At 34.7% G+C, this 16,109-nt stretch overlaps 1 long non-coding RNA gene across 16 annotated transcripts in view; it reads left to right on the top strand.

Annotated features, from left to right (window-relative positions):
• The window catches only part of LOC141517619 (uncharacterized), a 170,338-nt gene that overhangs the window by 79,753 nt on the left and 74,476 nt on the right, over positions 1 to 16,109 (top strand). For 13 of the 16 annotated variants that reach the window (XR_012476926.1, XR_012476924.1, XR_012476927.1 and 10 more), the window contains one exon: positions 5,681 to 15,937. The exons of 2 other annotated variants lie outside the window; for them this stretch is intronic. This is a non-coding gene — a long non-coding RNA (uncharacterized LOC141517619). Of the gene's footprint in view, positions 1 to 878; positions 15,938 to 16,109 lie in introns of those variants that run through there. One more of the 16 variants, XR_012476916.1, reaches the window with a different exon arrangement.

Raw genomic sequence — 16,109 nt, 5'->3', positions numbered from 1 at the left:
ATAAACATATAATTATATATAATTTATATGTAAGATATAATTATACATAACATATGTTGATAATTATACAATTTAATATACTTATATACAATATATTTTGAATAAATATATACACATTCATAATATATAAATTACATTTGTGTATGTGTTACACACGCAATTACATAGTTCAGTAAATACACTGCTAGTTCTGGAGACAGGAAAACCTGACTCAACCTGAGTTCAAATCTGGCCTCAGACACTGACTAAAAGTGTTACCCTGGGCAAGTCACTTAACTCTCTTTGCTTCAGTTCCACATCTATAAAACAAGTTGGAAAAGGAAATGGCAACCAGTATCTTTGTCATGACAATTCCAAATGGGATCATGAAGAGTCAGACATGACCAAAACTAATGAACAAAAACTGTATATGTGTATGTATATAATCTCATTCAATTCTCATAACTCAGTGAGGCAGGTGCTATTATCAACCCTGTTTTACAATTTTGGAAACCAAAATTTAAGGAGAAGAAGAGATTTGCAACAGGTCACACAGTTAGTAAGTATTTTGGGAGGGAGGATTTGTAGTCATGTCTTTCTGACTCTGAGGTCAGTACACTATGTGCATAATGTCATCTATTTGCCTCTAGTAAACTTATTTTAAAAAAACTTTTTAAAAAGAACTTTATTTTAATATATTTGTTTCCCTTTGTAGTCTGACTTTTATTTTATGCATTTAAAAATATTTTGAGAAGGGGTTCATAAATTTCACCATTTTTTGTCCAGGACACAGAGTAGGATAAAAATATCTGCCTAATGTGTTCTAGAAACCTGAACTATAATTATAGTGGACAATGCATGATGTTTATCCCATTTGACTTTACCTGTCTATTCTACAGAACATTCTATGACTGACCTGTCCTTTAGAAGAGAAAATCCTCTAGAGATGAATAGCCTAAAAAATAAAATTTTCTTTCGAGGTGGAATTGAAAGATATCTGCAGATCAAAGATATTCGCAGGATTGTAGAGGAGTGCTCTCTGCAAGGAATCTCAAAGAGAGTCATATCCTTTTCAACCATTCACCTCGCTTCTTTTCATGGCCCCATGGGTCCTTCCCAACTCTTTATTCCAGCAAAATACACTGGATTCAAATAAATGGAAACTATAATCCAACTTCTTCAATGACAGATTTCAAATAATTTCTCAAAGAGACTGTTAGAAGTTAGGTCACAACAACTGTGTCTCTAATGGGCCCCAAGTCTGGCCAGTCCTGCCCCAAGACTTGCTGATGTCAGCCCACTGAGTGCTCACTTTGATGGTACCATTGATCCAGCCAACAGTTCTGCCACATACTGCCACGTTTTACTCATCCTATTCTACATGCAATTATGGCAGCTTTGCCAATGGATTTTGAATAATCTTAGCTGATTAGCAAATAGCAAATCCAATCTTTTTTGTAGCATCTACTAATGCCAACTATTTTTATAGGTATTGGTGAGCATTGAGAAAAGGGAATTTTGCGGGGGGAGGTGGGTTGTAATTTCTTTCCTTGTATTAAAGAAGAAACGGTTGTACAACTGATACATCTAAAATCAGTTAGGGAGTCATAATAATAAATAACATTTATATATCACTCAATATTTACTAGGAACCTGTCCTGAACACTTTACAAATATTATTGCATTTGATCTTCAAAACAACCCTGGAAGGTAAATAACTATCCCCATTCTTCAGATGAGGAAGCTAAGGTAAACAGAAATTAAGTGACACAGTATAGTAAGTGTCTGAGGCTGGTTTTGAACTCAGATCTTCCTGGTTCCAGGCTTAGTGTTTTATCTATGATGCCACTAGCTGCCCCCAAATTTTGGAATTTTCTAAATAGATTTTGTCTGAGAGGTATAGTCAGTAGATCTTAACTCTTGTCACCCTTGATTGCAGTTAAGTGCTTTAGTGGACAGAGTACTGGACCAGGAGTCAGGAAGACCAGAGTTTAAATCCAGTCACAGATTAATTAAATTTATTAAGATGCTATGTAAATGCTAGCTATTATTACTTCTTGAATATGAGGGAATTGGACTTGATGATCTTTGTGGTTCCTATCTATTTTAATTCTATCTGATGGTCTTATGATTTCCCAATAGTTAGTCATTGATTTCTTTCTAACAATAGAGGCACAAATTTACAGCTATAATATCATACAGTCCAAGTCCCTCATAAGGAAACTGAAGTCCAGGGAAGTGAAGTGACTTTTTCCAAGTTTACCACAGGTATCAAGTAGTGGACATGGTACCTTAGTTCAAGTTTCAATCAATGGCATCAAACTTTACATTTCCCCCTTTCTAGCTGGTAATGACAATAGATAATATTTATATAGCTATTTGAATTTTTGAAGATACTTTGCAAATATTATATATCATTTGATCCTGACAACAACCCTTGGAGGTAGATGTTAATATTATTTTCATTTTACCAACAAAGAAATTGTGATAGATAGAAGTTAAGTCTTTGGTAAAATGTCTGAGGCAAAATTTGAACTCAGGTCTTCCTTACTCCAGGTCCAGTACTCTTTTCACTGCTTAGATTCTAACTGCTAACTTCAAAATGCAGAACAAATTTTAATTTTTCAGTTTCCATCAGAGCCTGAGCCAAATTCTATAAAATTTAATTCGTAGCCTTTTTAGCAGCTTTAAAAAGCATATATTTGTCATCTACTGTATTCAAGTTCCTAGGGACACAAAGTCACTAAAAATTAGTTCCTGTCCTCATGGAGCTTACATTCAAAAGATAAACATAACATAATTAATGAGGAAAAGAGTAGAAAGAATTAAGATGCTTAGGAAATGATGGGACCTAGATTGAGCTTTGAAGGAAGGAAACCTTGAATTTCTATATAAAGAAAGAAGGAATTTTTGGAATGAAGAGAGAGACAGAATGCCATATCTTGGAAATAGTAGGAAGCAGTCTAGATTGGCCATTTCAAGTAACCAAGTTTTGAAATGAATTTTAAGGATAAATGGTTAAGAACAGAGCTGAGTTTCTCAACTAATTAATCCTCATATGATGTTACAATGAAGGTGCTTAGGTAGCTTTTTGCTTGTTTTAAATTTTGAATATATAAAAAATAAAATAAAATGTTGATTGCTTTCTTTTTATATCATTTCTCAATAATTTTATCCCTCTTCTATTCAGAGAGTCATCTTTTGTAATAAAGACTATAAGAGAGAAGGGGAAATGACAATTCAGCAAAACCAACCAACACATTGAATGTATCTGATGGTATATGCAATATTCCATACCAGTAGACCCCCAACCTAGGCAAAGAAGGAAGGAGGGTCAATTTTCTTAATTCTTTTCTTGATTATTGCCATTGTAGAAAATTTGGTTTCCTTTTCATTTAGTTTCTCCTTGTTGTTGTTTTCCTGTACATTGCTATCTAAATACTAATAATGTAGAGGGAATGAGTCTGAAGAGCTGAGCTCACTGTTTGAGCATTTTCAGCTTCTTAGAGGAAAGCCCATGCAACTTTCCTTTCAATTATCTAAAAAATGTGCAAAGGAATCAGGAACCGTTGTTCCCATAGCAACAATTGCCCATGGAGAGAGAGACTAAAAAGCTACACAAAAGTTAACATTCTTAATGTAAACAAGCAAGATTTTTATTTCTTGATTAAATATTTTAAATATGCTTTATTTCATTATCTTTCTTACATCCTACACTCTACTGATGACAGCAGCCATATATATATATACAGAGACAACTGAATAGGTGTACTCAGGGGAACAGTAGTAAATGTTTAATAGTCAGATCTTCAAAAAAAAAGTGTCCAAGCTCACTTTTAACTAATTCGCATTGCAATTTTCGCCAACATTTTCTTAAGTCTAGACAATCAGCAAAACAACAAATCAAGCACAGCTTTTGCTAATTTTCAAAGTGTAAATGTTATTCAGTTGTTTTAAGCAAATGTCTCTGTGACTCCATTGGGGTTTTCTTGGCAAAGATATTAAAGTGATTTGTCATTTCCTTCTCCAGCTCATTTTATAGATGAGGAAACTGAGGCAAACAAGTTAAGTGACTTTCCCAGGATCACACAACTACTGTGTGAGGCTGAATTTAAACTGATCTTCCAGACTCCAGGCCCAACACTCTTATCTACTCACACTATCTTGCTGCCCAAAGTGTAAATATTCGCACTGAAAATTTAAATTCTTTTTTTTTTAGGTTTTTGCAAGGCAAATGGGGTTAAGTGGTTTGCCCAAGGCCACACAGCTACGTAATTATTAAGTGTTTGAGACCTGATTTGAACCCAGGTACTCCTGACTCCAGGGCTGGTATTTTATCCACTGCGCCACCTAGCCGCCCCTGAAAATTTAAATTCTGAATTTCTGCAGTCATATAAGCTGGCTTCAGCAGACCTCTGAATATACTTTTATATGACATGAGCAAAGATCATTCTCGGGAATCATGATGGATTTTGGAGGTCCCAGATAACAGAATCCTTAAGGTTCTCTACCTTAAGCCCCAGTATCACAGCAGGGTAATTTAGAAAGAGTCAAGGCAATGGAAATTTAATATGACTTTATTTACTTAAGTATATTTCTTCTGTGCCAAGTCCAGCCAGAAACTGGGCCCCATAATAAAGTTTCCAAGGTCTTACTTTTTTCTGCATCATCATGAGATTTTCAAGCTAAATTTAAAATTTTAAGCGTCAATTGGAAGGTAAAAAGGTAAAATCAGAGATATTAAACTGTCTGTGGATATTTTTTTTCAATAGAATTCCATTTTGCTTTGTTGTTAATACAATAAAAAGAATTATTCTTCAGAATTCTTTTGAAGTTCTGATAATTGGGTAGGGTGGAAAGAATTAGGCTGGATTCTTATTCAAGGGAGATAAGGAAATAATACTTAAAGTGAAATATGATATGATAAGGACCTGAATCTAGGGGGAGATGGGATATGGTAACTGATTGAATATGGAGATAAGATTGCCCCTTTCAGCTTTGGAACCTAGGACAAAATGTTCCTTCTGACTCAGATTATCCAGGCTGACTATTTTTCCCATTCAGATTCATCAGATCTTGCACTTTTTCTTCACTTTGCTTATGAAATCTATGGAAGGAAGAGTTTTTGTTGATTAATTTCAGAAAGATAGAAAGGGGAAAAAAGAAGTGGAAGTTCTTCAATTCTAGGTCTATTGATTCATAAGGGTTTTCTATTTAAGTTCTTTTTATTTTTATTTTATTTTTTTGCAAGGCAGTGGGGTTAAGTGACTTTCCCAAGGCCACACAGCTAAGGTAATTATTAAATGTCTGAGGCTGGATTTGAACTCAGCTACTCTTGACTCTAGGGTCAGTGCTCTATCCACTGTGCCACCTAGCTGCCCCTCTAAGTTCTTTTTCATTTTAAATAAGAGTACATGAAATAATATACAAACTAATCATTGGAACCTCAGTATCCCTGAGGTATCGAAAGAATCAGAAAAAAGGAGGCTAACATGTTAGATTTTCTGGGGTCTAAAATCTCTATGGAGACTTTTTAGAAAGTAATATGGCATAAGAGAAAATATATATCATGTTGGTTTTTAGAGTCTCACTTATTTTGTTACCCAAGGCAAACCTCTTGACTTGTGTGAGTCTCCTCTAGTATGCAGAGTAAAGACTATCTCTAAGATATCTTTCAACTGTGATATTCTGTTCATCCCAGGACATGGATCCCACTGAATCACACAGGATGAGAAGATGTGGACTGTTTCGTTGGAGGAAATTCTCATACTGAGGAGATGAGAAAATATTTCTTAATTTACTGTCTCTGTCATCACAAGATTATTATTCTACCACAAGTGAATTTTCTTCTGGCATATGTTAATGAACTTAATGATTGCTTGTAGACTGTTCAATAAACTCTAACTTCTTTAAATAGCCTTTAATTTCAATATTTTCACTTGACTCCACAGTTTCAGTTATATAAGAGTAGGCCTGGATTAAAGATTGAGATGAGTATCAAGAATTGGAGTTACAAATTATAGAACATTTAGCTAGTTTGTAAAATGAATGATAACACCAGATGAAATGCTTATATAGTATCAAGGGCATAACTCAAGTTCCTTTGCTAGGGAATCCAAAAGTCAGATATGTTATGCCTGTATTCTAATCCTCTGTGCTTTTCTGCCATTTGTTTGGGCCTAGGGGAAGGAAGACAAAAGAGCCCCATACATACCTCCCAGGTTTCTGGAAGCCCACATCTACTTTAGAGATGATGTGAGTTTGTAAAGATGGAGTGTGATTAGGATAATCTGTATTTAATATCTCACAATTTTGCATTTCATTTCCTTGATTGGCATCTACCGACATAGAAATGTCCTTATGCTGGAAGCATTGTACAATAATTTAATGGGATCTGGAGTCAAGGAGACGAGTATAAATCCAGTCCCCTATACTTACTTGCTGTGTGACCTTGGGTGAATCACCTAACTTCTTTTTGCCTCAGTTTTGTCTACTGTAAGATTAGATAATGAGAGAACCTAATTACAGAGTTAGGAGGATCAAATAAGATATTTCTAAAAAAGAGCTTAACTTGATACATAATAGACCTTCTTCCCTTTTTCCCTTCATCCCGACTTGATACTTCCTGGGAAGGGAACTCAGATGGACTCAATGCAACTTGATTCCCCATTGTCAGGCTAATCCTCTCTTACATTAATAGATGGTTCTCTGTTTTTATTGCCAAGGGTCACTCACTTTAGTGCTGCAATGTCTCTTTCTAGCTTCCATACAAACGTCATGGATGACAGAAGGGAGGAGGAAAAATAACCTTCCTTCTCCCTCTCCAAAGCACAAGAAGAAAAGCATCAGTTGAGTTCTTTCCCTTTTAAGAGCTATGTTCTTCCATGCAGAGCTTCCATGCAGAACTGACTCCCTTTTAGATGGCCAGATATTATTCTTTGTCCACTACTTGCCTCTAGGAAGTATCTAGGAAGTATCTCCTGGTTTTAAAAATACCTCTAGGGGTGTAAAATATCCTTTGCCTGCAAAATGCTCCTGGAATTTCTAAAGAAAATAATTCTAGTATTCTATTCTACTTCTATCAAAGAAAATATCTTCAAACCTTGTAAGGAACTCATGAAGAATGTATGTAATAGAGTAGAAACACATTTTTGCTTTTCCCTTTAACACATTAATACCTTTTTTGTCTCTGTTATCTTTCTCTTCTATAATTTCAAGTGATTTAACAGGAATATCATCGATCAAGGAAGGCATTAATCTCACTCCACTATTACATTACTAGCACCATTAATCCTACTAGTAGAAAGAAGGAAGGAAGGAAGGAAGGAAGGAAGGAAGGAAGGAAGGAAGGGAGGAGGGAGGGAAGGAAGGAAGAGGAAGGAAGGATTCTATAACAGATTTTGTGTTAAGTGCTGCAGATACAAATACAAAAGAGGAACAGACCCCTTTCTCCTCAATTTACTTACTTTCTAATTGTGTAAATATGGTAAAGTAGGAATGTTTTGGTCTGAAAAAATAAATCCCACAAAAATGGTGAGTGGTCTTGTGAGGAAATTGTTTCAACCTGCCCTTCTAAAAGGAGTGTTGATGTAATTACAGGCTCAAAGCAAAAAAAAAAGGGTAAGGAAGGTTTACTTACAAGGTGCCATGGCAAAAAGATGGCTAGGATGAAGTGTGAATCTTTCTAAGAATGTATGCAACATAGAAATAATAAACACCATTTTAAGTGTCATAGTTTATGAAAAGAAAAATTTACAACTTCTTCAGCTTGCCCTAGGTAACATAGAATAACTTACCCCCTGCTAGTTGGGCAACTTGGATAAGCTGTTAAATCTTCTATTTAATTAACAGAATTTATTCTGACCACTGATGGAATTATAAACATGTTCAGACCCTTTGTGGGTGTTAAAACTGAACCCTAGCATGTCCTTCAAAGATTGGTTTATCTACTTGGAAGCCAAGGTTGTAACCTCATTTGTGAAAGTAAATATTTGTAACTCTCATGTGTGAATAGGGCTTCCTTATTACAGGGAGAGTAAAAGATATTTGTAAGTACCTAGAGTTCTGACTATCAAAGTTTCATAATATAAGTAATTTCTAATCTTTAGGTAGTGTTTTAAGTTTTGCAAAGAACTTTCAAAAATATATGTTCTCTCATTTTATACTCACAACAACCCTAGGAGGCAGTTGTTGTTGTTGTTGTTATCTCCATTTCTTGGATAGGGAAACTGAGTTTTTTGACACTAAAACCAGGGCTTTATTCACCAGGCTACTTAGCCACCCATAATTTCCTACCTCTTCCTTTTTCAAATTCCCACAGTTCAGTTGAGGAAAGTATTGAAATTATCCCTTAAATAAGGCTATAAACTCTGGTGATAGTGTCCTTGGTGGTTCCTTGGCTTGTCAGGCAGAAATGATCACCTTCTTCCAACATAGTCAGAAAATAGACATGTCTTCTTGGATTTTTTGCAACACAATGGGTTTAAGTGACTTACCCAATATCACACAACTAAGTATTAAGTGTCTGGGGGAAGATTTGGACTCAGGTCCTCCTGACTTTAGGGCAGGTACTCTATCCACTCTGTCACCTAGCTGACCCCATGAGGGCATTAAGAGAAGAGAAAGGTCTTTGGAGATTTGGGGCCATGAACTTCCTGAGGCACTTGTATCTCCCACATGTGTACCTTGGCATCAATATATTCAACATATGTTCCTGGTCTTCCCACTAAAGCTGTGAATATTTGTAGAAGAGTGTACTCTGGGTTTATGTTGTACATATAGGAATGTTTTATAGTTACTGTTCTTACTATGCCATATTAGCAAATGAAGAAAATAAAACCTGGGTGTAGAGGCTAAAAAAGATTAAAAACAACTTTGAAATCTGTAATAACTATGGAAATGCTTGTTTTATTTGATAAATTAAAAATAATATACATTTTAAAAAATATGATTGATGGAATGATCACCCACGATTTCAGATTTAGGATCAAGCATGTTATCCAGATGTTGACAGAGAAGTCATAGATTTATGATACAGAATAAGATACTTTTAGAACACAATCAGTGAGAGAATTTTTTAGGATTTGCCTAGAATATCAATCCCTTAACCATAGATATCATAGAATATAGTAGCATGTGGTTAACAAATATGCATTTCTTTTGACTTATTAAATGTTGTTGAATGAAAAAGAGACAGAAATTGAAGACAAGAAAAGATTAATAAAAGATAATATTCTTTTTGGACCCCCAAATGGGGTAGTCTTATGATTATACATATTTATTTACATGGAATTTTTTTAGCAATGGGGTGAGTATGAAAGGGAGAGAAAAAAAATTGATTTCTATTTGAAAAAACTTCAGATCTATTCAAACACAAGATGAGAAAAATGCTTTTTGAAAATTGATATTTTTTTAATGGAAGCAAAATAAATATTGACTAAGAAAAGTGTGAATTTTGGGTTAAACTTAGAACTGGTATCCCTAGATTCAAATTCTGACTCTGACCATATCTTCTAAAAATGTCCAATGTCTTTTATAGTCACTTTTCTTAACAATAAAATGGACAGATATTTGCATTGTAAAGGTGTTGTTGTGAGCAAAATTCTATGTAAATATGATAGTGCTTTATAAATGTGAGCTACTTAGTCCTGCCTTTTTTAGTTCATTTGTGAACAAGTTTTTTTTTTTTCCCAAACATAAATTTTAAGCTTTCAGTCCTTATCCTTCCTTTTGTCTGTATTTAATTGGAAGGGGGGCCCTCTCACATTTCAATCAATGAAGTTTTTGATGAACATTAGCAGGTTCTAATTTCTCATCTGAAAGTACTATGCAAAAAGCTAATTCAAAATGAATATGCAAATTTAAAATTTATCATGATCCCATAGATTCAACATATTAAATTACATATTATATTTAATATTAAATAATTAAAAAGAAGTTAATCTCTTCTATATGATGTGTTTTTGCTACAGCCTGAGGAATACTTGAGTCTGAGATCAGATTTGAACTTGTCTTCTTTCCTGCCTCCGGGTCTAGGAGCTCTCTATTGCAGCAACTAGTTTGCCTGGGAATACAGGAAAGAATGTTTTGTCAGAGTTCACCGGAAAAGAATAAGGATCACTTCATTCACAATAGGTTGGAATTCTTCACTTTGAATTCTAGGAAGACAACACTGGGAAGCATTTACAAATTCCAATATCATGAATTACAGCTTGTTTCCTAATCTTAATAGTTTCTGAGCTGAGGGAGGACTCCCTTAGATCATGTAATTTAAGTTCCCCAATATAGTGATTCCAGGGATTGTCCATTGATTCTGAATGTTATATGTATCATTTAAAGAGAGGGGGCTAGTCAGAATGGCTATCCTTTTTATCCTCTTTTAATTTCCAAAATATTCCATTGGGAGGTTAAATACTGAATTGTTGAGATGCAAAATGCCTCTGTCATAAATTAGAACTCCAAATATAAGCACTTGGAGGAGTATAATGACAAAGGCATCACATCACTACAAATGTCAATTTATTAGTAAATCATATAATCATTGATTCAGGGACCATATGTTATTGTGGGATTAAAGTACATGGGACTGAAGGGAAATCTAGAAGATGAAAACAGAATCCATATAAGCCTATATGTGCATGAATATTAAAGTTTTAGAAATTTGTAATTTTAAAATTGTAATAGTAGAATATATTTATAAATAGACATATATGTATTTATAAGTAGACATTTAAAAGCCCTCAAGGGCAATTTTTATACCTTTTAAATTCCCAGTGTAATCAATGAATAAGATTTATGCTTTATATATGTATACACACACACACACACACACACACACATATATACTTTATTTATACTTTAGATGGTTGGCAGATTATGGCCCTAAGCATAAGTTTTTTAAAAAGTCAAGACCATTCTTAGTTCATAGGTCAAGGAAAAACAGGTGGTTGGCTGGATTTGACCCTCAGGTTTGCTGACTCTCCTAAACAGTAAATAAGTGGCAAGACTTGGACTAGAACCTAGCTCTTAAGGTTCTTTTTCCAGTGCCTCAGAGCAAAAAAGCTCTAATCTAAAGGAACATTCCATTCAGAAAGTGAATGGAAAAAAAGAGAGAAAGTAGAACTGAAACTGGAGAGTTGTGCAAAAGTAGTTTTCCTTGAAAATGAGACATGATTTAAACCCACTAAACTTAATTGGCTCTTTAATAGATTTTATTAGATTAAAATATTGATGGTCATGGTAAATGTCATTTAGAACATTTTTTAATTTAGAGCTTTTTATTCTCACTTATTCTATGAATTTGCATTATTTATACTGTCTCTTTTAACTTTACTTTGCTTCAGTTAAATAACTTAAAAAAATAACAACATATTATCAAATATACAAAAATGGTAGCAAACTGATATTTTTCTTTAGTTTTCCCAGTTCTTGAAGACCATCTGTTGTACTAACATTACCAATATAGTGCCATAGGTAACAACTATACTATACTACTGACAGGATCTGAACTACTTTTTTAGGATTTGCCTAGAATATCAATCCCTTAACCATAGATATCACAGAATATAGTAGCATGTGGTTAACAAATATGCATTTCTCTTGACTTATTAAATGTTGTTGAATGAAAAAGAGACAGAAATTGAAGACAAGAAAAGATTAATAAAAGATAATATTCTTTTTGGACCCCCAAATGGGGTAGTTTTATGAATTTCACAAATGTCATTGCCAGAATATTATCAATTTTTAATTTATGGAATAAAAAGAGCACTTCCAAAGCATAGTATAATTTAAAAAATGATTGCAAATGAAATTGCATTTCTTTTAAATATATAATAGAGTTATCATGTAGCTTTTTCTCTCCTTTCCTCTCCCCACCCTAAAGATGGCTACCATTAGACACAAATATATATATGTGTGTGTGTATATATATATATATATATATATATGTAAAGTCATTCTCTCTCTCTCTCTCTCTCTCTCTCTCTCTCTCTCTCTCTATATATATATATATATATATATATATGTATACTTCCATTTATCAGTTCTTTCTCTGAATGCAGACAGCATCTTCCTTCATATATTCTTTGTAGTCAATTTGGGTATTTTTTTATTCAGAATGTTATTAACCAGTTCATATCCAGAATGCTTAGGAAAACCTTTTGAGCAATTTTTTCAATTCTACATAAAATGACAGATACTCTCTTGTCCATACATTTAGACCTATAGTTTATTTCCTCTACAACAAACTTTTTTTGTTCATATATTTTACCCCAATTTTTTTATTCAAATATCCATTAGTCCTTTTAACTGTGACATCTTTTCTCCCTGGCATTATTTACTAGATAGGGGTAGGGACTAGAGAACAGATGAACATAAATACTGCTTCTCTTGATAAATCTTTTAAATTCTCATGGCCAGTTTTTTAACAGTTACATGGTCAAGGGTGTCAAGGTTAACTGATATCTAAACTACATATCATTTTACTTTCTTTCAACATTTCCTTAATACTTAGACAAAAAAAACTGACTTTTAAACAAAATGGTGGTGAGAGAAACAGAATAAGATAGTTGTGAAACTCATGACATCTGCAAAAATTCCGTGCTGCCCAAATCAAATTAAAATGTAATTGAGAAATGTTTAGTAAAATAATTAAAATACAATATAAATAATATCAATTTATAGTTTTCTAAGTCATTAGCTGTAACCCACAGAGAGCTGTTTCTAGTTGAATTTGCTGCCACTGAACTAGGAGAGCTAGAAGGAAATGCCTTGCCCGCAGTCACACAGCCCATAGATGTCAGAAGTTAGACTTCAACTTCATGGCCTGAGGCTAGTCCTCTCACCACTCTCCCAGGCAGCTTCTCTGTGAGGAAAGTGCTTTGTAAATATTAATGCTCTCCACAAACGACAGTCATTCATACTATGTTCTCAGAGAGAGACTGAATGCTAACTGGAACATAGAATAAAAAGACAATCATTTGGTTAGTTTCTTCCATTAGTGGGAAGCAAGGTCTCATGCAGGTTTCAAAGTTTTTCTGTGGTATCTAGGGAATTGCCTAGTGATACCTCTCTTCTCTCTCTTCAGCTTAAGCTTTGAGAAGCAAGTACTTTTTTTAACAGCCTTGACTTTTTTTTATATCACTTAATTTTTAAGGAAACTATCACCCAGACAGAGTTAACACCCAGAAAAGAGAACCTGAGGGAAAAATAGTTTTATTAAAAAACAAAATCCAATAAATCCCTACATCAGTGTATATGCGTACGTGTGTGTGTGTGTGTGTGTGTGTGTGTGTGTGTGTGTGTGTGTGTGTGTAGTGATATTCATCCTCCACTCCTCCCTTCCCCCAGTGGTCATAATGGCTTACAGATGGGACCTTTAATGGGAAGAACAAATGATAAATAAATTTAGATTTGTTACACCTTGTTAGCACATAGATCTGTAAATGATGACAAGAAAATAATTTGAGACAGTTTTATATTGAGGAAGCTAGGTGGATAGAGTGCCAGACCTGATGACAGGCAAATCTGAGTTCAAACTCAACTGTAGACACTTACTCTGTGACCCTGGACAGGTCACCCTATTTGTCTCAGTTTCCTCATCTGTAAAATGAGTTGGAGAAGGAAATGACAAACCATTCTAGTATCTTTGCCAAAAAAAAACCCTTCAAGAACAGTATTGGTGTGCTATGGTCCTCAGGGTCATGAAAAAGCTGATACAACTGAATAACAATAAGGGTTATATATTGTTTACTCTCAGGTTCAACATGGCCAACAAATGTACTTAAATAAAAATTTAAAAGAAAGAGAGATTGGGCAAACCTAGACATGATTTCATTGGTCTGACCATTGAAGATTGTCCCTCCATTGATGCAGATGTGATGTGCACCAGCCATTTACCGTCTTAGAGAGTTTCCTGGGTCACAACTTGCTTATTGTCACAAAGGTGATATGCAGAATCTGAACCCTTTTCTTCCTAATTACAAATTCTTCTATTACACTCTGCTGCTTCTCTAAATAAAGTGGAAGGAAAACATGCCTTTATGTGTTTTGTCTTTATCTTCTTTCAGACTGTTATGGACTCCCTATATTTTCTTTTTTAATATATTTTCTTTTTATATCTTTAACACCTGCAATGCTACTCCAGACTTTAAGACATGAATTTTAATGGCATCTGGAATAAATGGTTTTTGAATTCCAAATACCACCTACTTGAACCTGCCACTCTGTGGTCCAACCTGTCCTGGTTGATGCACCCCATAGTTTACAGTAATAATTGGCTGTAGCTCTACTTCACTTTCTACTCTGACCATTTTCTTGCCATTATCTTGCTCATCCCTGTATTCTTCCAACTCTTGACATCCAGAGACCTTCCCCTGGATGGCTGAATTCAATTGCTTCTGAAACACCTGCACTTAGGTCTGTGCTAATCTGACTAGTGAAGTGAACCCAAAGCCTGCTAAATCTACCTGGTCTCAAACATACTTCACACCCCACCCTAGCCAACTTCTTGCCTCCTTCCCTCTAATCTTTTTCAGTTCTGGATCCATAATCAAATCAATATTGCCATTGTTACTTCAAAGAGTATGTCAATCAACTCTTCTAAGGACCCATCTACCAGGACTTTGGCATCACAAACCAAAACATCTGTCCCTGGGCACCTGACAGTTATAAGTGTTGTCTCTATTAGAATATTAGCACTTTGATGCTTGTTTGGATTTTTGTTTTCCTAACATTTGGTCCAGTGTTTAACCTATATATACACATTTTCTTTAATTTAATATGCAAAGGAGCCAAAAATTATCTGAAAGTTCCTTTCCATCTTATTGATTTCTTAGACCCTGAAAGTATAAATGATATTTTAGCCCATTGACAGTTGCATGGCATGTTGTACTTGTAGACAAGAGAGGCCTGGGTTCAAATTCTCTTTTTGACACTAATTATGTGATCCTGAATGAATCACTTTCTGCCTTGACCTCATTTGAATATTCAGAAAACTGAGGTTCAAGAGTGTTGAGTCATTTGTTCCAGGTCCCAAGCTAGTAAGGAACAAGGATCAGAACTTAGTTTACTGCCTCCTAGTCCAGTATTCATTCCTTTAGGCCTGCCCTGTTTCCTAGAGAGTCAACCAAGCTATCCTCTACTCAACTATGCTGGTGGTATATAATTGAAATAGCATGACTGTGTAGAAAAGAGTTACATTTGCAGTCAAGAAAAGGTTCAAGTCCCACCTGACGTTTATAGAATGTATGACCAGGGGCCAATTACTTAACCTCTGAGTTTCAGGCAACTTCCCAAGATGTGTCTATTAGGTTGTCACTGTTAATGGTACAGGGAATTTTGACAACAACAAAGCCATGTTTCCTTGTCATATAATTAAAGAAAGCCATGAATAAACATTTCCAATCACAGAAAGAAAATCAGTTTTTACAAATTTAGTTACTAAAAAATTAGAGTTTTGACTAGGGTAATTTCATTCTTATCTAACATGACTCAGGACAAGGAAGCATCCTTTAGCACTGAAGTTCCAAAGTGGTAAAATACCCTAGGACTTCATTAACATGGCTTAACATTATAAGGTTTTGAGTTGAAATGTGCCTTCAGAATAATGTTGAAATAATAGCAACTCTCTAATTTACTGATGAATTAATTAAAACTTAGAGAGGTCACAAGGGTTATTAAAAAAAAGTTTGAATTCAAGACCTGCCCTCTTGGCTACCAAGTTCAACAAGCTTTCTATTGTATAAATCTGGAGACATTGAGGACCCCAAAACATCCCTTAAAACATTAAAAAAAACTGTTGACTTTTCTTGGTCACTCTATAAAGTGGTTATTATCCTTGTTTCTTAAGAGTACAATGTTTTTCTCTATGTGCAAGGTAATGAAGACAGCTTAAGGAATTTATAGTAATTTGGGCTTTGTCTGTTGTATTTCTTGATTGGCTGTCTATCTCAATTTTTTTCCTTTTGAACCTAAAAACCACTGTGTTTAGGAGAGAGAGAGAGAGAGAGAGAGAGAGAGAGAGAGAGAGAGAGAGAGAGAGAGAGAGAGGGAGAAGTGGGAGCAAGGGGTGACAGGAGAGAAGGGGAAGGAAGGAGAGGTAGAGAAAGAGAGGGAGTTGAGGGAGAGGGGGA

Source organism: Macrotis lagotis, chromosome 3 (assembly GCF_037893015.1).
Source record: "Macrotis lagotis isolate mMagLag1 chromosome 3, bilby.v1.9.chrom.fasta, whole genome shotgun sequence".
Taxonomy (NCBI): Eukaryota; Metazoa; Chordata; class Mammalia; order Peramelemorphia; family Peramelidae; genus Macrotis; species Macrotis lagotis.
Note: the sequence above shows the minus strand (reverse complement) of the source record. Positions and strands in the feature narration are given on the sequence as shown.